This window comes from Prionailurus bengalensis, chromosome D3, assembly GCF_016509475.1.
Source record: "Prionailurus bengalensis isolate Pbe53 chromosome D3, Fcat_Pben_1.1_paternal_pri, whole genome shotgun sequence".
In the NCBI taxonomy this organism is placed as follows: Eukaryota; Metazoa; Chordata; class Mammalia; order Carnivora; family Felidae; genus Prionailurus; species Prionailurus bengalensis.
In genome coordinates this window covers 47,159,984-47,165,120 of record NC_057356.1, presented here as the reverse complement: position 1 = coordinate 47,165,120, position 5,137 = coordinate 47,159,984, and the positions used below count along the sequence as shown (strand labels likewise).

The 5,137-nt window shown below is 38.8% G+C and overlaps 1 pseudogene; it reads left to right on the top strand.

The window, feature by feature from the left end:
• The first annotated feature begins 3,000 nt into the window (after positions 1–3,000).
• On the top strand, positions 3,001–4,760 carry LOC122469995 (annotated as a pseudogene).
• Positions 4,761–5,137: the final 377 nt, after the last annotated feature.

Sequence of the window (5,137 nt, the reverse complement as noted above, 5' to 3'; positions counted from 1 at the left end):
AGTTGAATTACTATACACCAACAATGAAGCAATAGAAAGAGAATCAGGAATCGATCCCATCTACAATTGCACCAAAAACCATAAAATACCTAGGAATAAATATAACCAAAGAGGTGAAAAATCTATACACTGAAAACTATAGAAAACTTATGAAAAAAATTGAAGAAGACACCAAAAAAATGAAACGTTTCCATGCTCCTGGATAGGAAGAACAAATATTGTTAAAATGTCAATTCTACCCAAAGCAATCTACATATTCAATGCAATCAATCCCTATCAAAATAATACTAGCCTTCTTCACAGAGCTAGAACAAATAATCCTAAAATTTGTATGGAACTAGAAAAGACCCCAAATAGCCAAAGCAATCTTGAAAAAGAAAACCAAAGCAGGAGGCATCACAATCCTGGACCTCAAGCTATACTACAAAGCTGTAATCATCAAGACAGTATGATACTAGCACAAAAACAGACACTCAGATCAATGGAACAGAATAAAGAACCCAGAAATGGACCCACAAATGTATGGCCAACTAATCTTTGACAAAGCAGGAAAGAATACCCAATGGAATAAAGACAGTCTCTTCAGCAAGTGGTGCTGGGGAAACTGGACAGCAACATGCAGAAGGAACCTGGACCACTTTCTTACACCAAACACAAAAATAAACTCAAAATGGATGTGAAAGACCTAAATGTGAGACAGGGAGCCATCAAAATCCTCGAGGAAAAGGCAGGCAAAAACCTCTTTGATCTTGGCTGTAGCAACTTCTTACTCAACACATCTCTGGAGGCAGTGGAAACAAAAGCAGGAATGAACTATTGGGACCTCATGAAAATAAAAAGCTTCTGCACAGCAAAGGAAACAATCAGCAAAACTAAAAGGCAACTGACAGAATGGCAGAAGATATTTGCAAACGACATATCAGATAAAGGGTTAAGATCCAAAATCTGTAAAGAACTAATCAAACTCAACATGCAAAAAACAAATAATCCAGTGAAGAAATGGGCAAAAGACATGAATAGACACTTCTCCAAAGAAGATATCCAGATGGCCAACTGACACATGAAAAAATGCTCAACATCACCCATCATTAGGGAAATACAAATCAAAACCTCAATGAGATACCACCTTACTCCTGTTAGGATGGCTAACATTAACAACTCAGGCAACAACAGATGTTGGCGAGGATGCAGAGATAGAGGATCTCTTTTGCACTGCTGGTGGGAATGCAAACTGGTGCAGCCACCAGTATGGAGGTTCCTCAAAAAATTAAAAATAGAACTACCCTACGACCCAGCAATTGCACTGCTAGGTATTTATCCAAGGGATACAGGTATGCTGTTTTGGAGGGGCACATGCATCCCCAATGTTTATAGCAGCACTATCAACAATAGCCAACGTATGGAAAGAGGCCAAATGTCCATCGATGGATAAATGGATAAAGAAAATGTGATATATATATATATATATACTCACACACAATGGAGTATTACTTGGCAATCAAAAAGAATGCAATCTTGCCATTTGCAACTATGTGGATGGAACTAGAGGGTATTATGCTAAGTGAAATTAGTCAGAGAAAGACAAACATCATATGCCCTCACTCATATGAGGACTTTAAGACACAGAACAGATGAACATAAGGGAAGGGAAGCAAAAATAATATAAAAACAGGGAAGGGGACAAATCACAAGAGACTCTTAAATATGGAAAACAGTTACTGGAAGGGTTGTGGGGGGGGGATGGGCTAAATGGGTAAGGGGCATGAAGGAATCTACTCCTAAAATCATTTTTGCACTGTATGCTAACTAATTTGGATATAAATTTAAAAAAATAAAAGTAATAAATAAAAATATGTCTTGGGAATTTCTAAAATAGTGTTATGACCTTCAAACCATATTCGATATTAACAAAACCATGTATTTCCTGACTCAGAGAATTTTCCAAATATGATGGGCAAATAAATGTACAAACTGTTTCCCATATTTCATATTTATATAAGATATGACATTTGTTAAAAATAAAGGTCCAATTTAAAAACTTTTATTTCATTTGCCTCTACCAAAGACATTCCTTGGTGGTCTCCCCAGCACCCACTTCCTCTTCTTTATCATAGCCCCGATTTCCATGAAGTTCTGGGGAATTTCATTCCACCTTCAGCTCCACGAGGGGAGCCTTTGGCTTGGGTTAAGCCAATCAGTTTATTTCACCTGTACAATCAGAATGAATCTTAGGACTTTTGTTGGCAATATTGGGAAAACAGTTTTCTGCTGGCCACCACCAACATGTATGAACCAAAACCCCACGAACTGCAGGTCATCATCTTGGTACCCTGAGGAGAACCAGCTTCCAGGTGAAACGAACATTACAGAGCACAGGGAAAAGCAAAAGGAAATTAGTACTTTCGTAACTTCTTTGGACAGCTGGAACAAGCCTTAACTGAGACTAGTATTTATTCCTGGACATTGCAGTTGCATCAGCTAAAATGTTCTTTATTGTGGAAGACCTTACCACTCGAAATGGGATCTTTATGAGTCAACACCTCACTTAGGAGCTTGTCAGAAATGCAGAACCAGGGCCAGGCTGGGGATCCTCCAGAGGCCGAATCTGCATTTGAACAAAATCCCCAGGGTGACTCTCTGCGCACATTGGCTTTTGAGAAGAACTCCTCACCTTCTCTGAATCAGCTTCTCTCATAATTTGCATCTTGAATCAGACCACCACCACATCCTTATGCAATAGGCCATATAGATGTTTTTGCTCCTCTTTAGAGACACAGAAACTGAGCTCAGGGAATTTCCATGCTAGCCAAAGCTCCCACACATTTAAAAGAGGCAGAAGGAGCAGGAGCATCCAGGTTCCAAGCTCCACTGTAATTCCCTCCTCTAATGTGTTTTAGGGAGGGGGAGGGCCGTTATCAACAGTTTCCAAGCATAGTGCAGCTTGGAAGGTCTAAGGCTACCTCTTCAGCAACCTTGCATTAGCCTTTATTTTAAGAGACCATGGGTTTAAAGACATCCTTCCTCTCAGTGTTTGCAATCATGGAAAAACTTCTTAATCTAGGTAATTTATTTAATAGGTAGCTCCAAATATTGGTTCCCGACTACCAGTAGTTTAATACAAAAATTACAGGCTAGTTTAATTGCACTTAACCAAGTAAGCCCTGTGAACAATTTTCTCTCATTATTTCTCACTGAGGCATGCCCCTTTGGCACAGTTCTCTTTTTATTAATAAAAGCAAGGAATGGGTGTTGAAAAATCTTCATGCTCCTTGACGTTTTCTAAAATTTAGCCAATAAAGAAAATTACTATATAAAACAGAATTATTTCAGAGAAAATCTTCCCCTTGAAAAATTTTCAACTCAGCTAAAATAGTATTAGACATTTAAAGGCATACCTGGTAAATTGCTGTGGATCTTTAATATGGTTTATGTGCACAATAGTCCCTCAACAAATACTTGTTAAGTACATAACTTTCACTTTTAAGTTACTTGACAGCTTGCAAAGTACCTTACCTTTGTTTTTCCTTTTATTCTCATTGACTTGTATCTTTGCAACAATCCTGGTAGGTATGTGTTATTATTTCCATTTTACAGATGTTGAGACTAAACCTCAGAAAGATTAAAAACACTTTATTTTATTTATTTGTGATAGAAATGGGATTCAAATCCTGGTCCTACGACTATAATTTTAGATCCTACTATCTTGTGCTGAATCCTTCTTCTAGAAAGGCATTCCAGTGGGCCTTACAGTGTTAGTAAGTGGAGCCACTGTTAGTAAATGGAGCCACTAGGCCATCCTTGGGTGCACACACACCCACCGCCATTTCATGAAATCTGCTCTAGATGCAAGTCTTGTTTACTACTTGGAGTAATTTGTATTACACTGAATAAATGATTGTAGACCAAGTATTCTTCCACCATTTCCATCTCTTTCAAAGTCTGTAATGTGAGATTGTTTCTCATAGGCTGGAGAGACATCCTGACCCTCAAGGATCCCACTGAGATGCAAACATGGGGGTTTCTTCCAGCTTTGGTTGGTGTCTTTCCCAAGCTTCAGCTTCTAGTCTGCTTATGGCAAAGTAGTGTAGACAAAGGTCCTGCCACTTCTTGCCTGTGGTAAGAAGCCACAGCCACAAGCCACCCAGACACTGGCCCAGATGCAGGCTATCAGGTCAAAGATAGACCATAGGCAAAACTTGTCTCCTAGTCAGTAACACACCAATGTACTTCCTGGAGAATATGTCCCCATTTTCTTTGATAACTTTCTACTAATGTTATGGTAGATGGGCTTCTAAGACAAGAAGCTGGACGAGAAGATTATGATGTATTACACCCCCTATCCTATCTGCAAACAGGTGTATTTTTCATTTGCTTTTCCCTTCTGAGTCCCACATCATTTGCAAATATGTATGCAAAGTGGTATCCTGAAGTGTGACTCCATCTCCCCAACACTCATCATACTAGTGGAAACTAGACATGATCTTAAGACTGATAAAGACATGATTGAGAAAATGCAGAAGTTGATTCCCATCTTGTAGCCAAAGGCATTAGCCACAGCTTAAGGAGATCAGTGCTGTAAAATAATGTACCTGGAATGCTCAGCTCTCACACAGAGGGGTCGCAGGACAGTGTTTGATGGAAATATTAGAACTCTCTGCCCACTGCCTGTCAAGACGAGGAAGAGAAATGCTTGCTGTTTCAGGGAGGGCAGAATAAATAAAATTGACAATCCTGTAGTTAATTCATTAAAGAAAAAATAAAAGATATTAAGACAGATGAAATCAAGTGTGAGGCAGGGATATAACTGATACAGAAGAAGTCACTGACCACAGAATACTATGAAGTCTTGTTGAAATAGCTGATTTTCAAGAAAATACAAACATAGGGGAAGGGAAGGAAAAATAAAATAAAAATAGAGAGGGAGGCAAACCATAAGAGATTCTTAAATACAGAGGACAAACTGAGGGTTACTGGAGGGCAGGTGCGTGGGGGATGGGCTAAGTGGGTGATGGGCATTAAGGAAGACACTGTTGAGATGAACACTGGGTGTTATATGTAAGTGATGAATCACTAAATTCTATTCTCAAAACCAATATTACACTATATGTTAACTAACTAGAATTTAAAAATTAAAAAA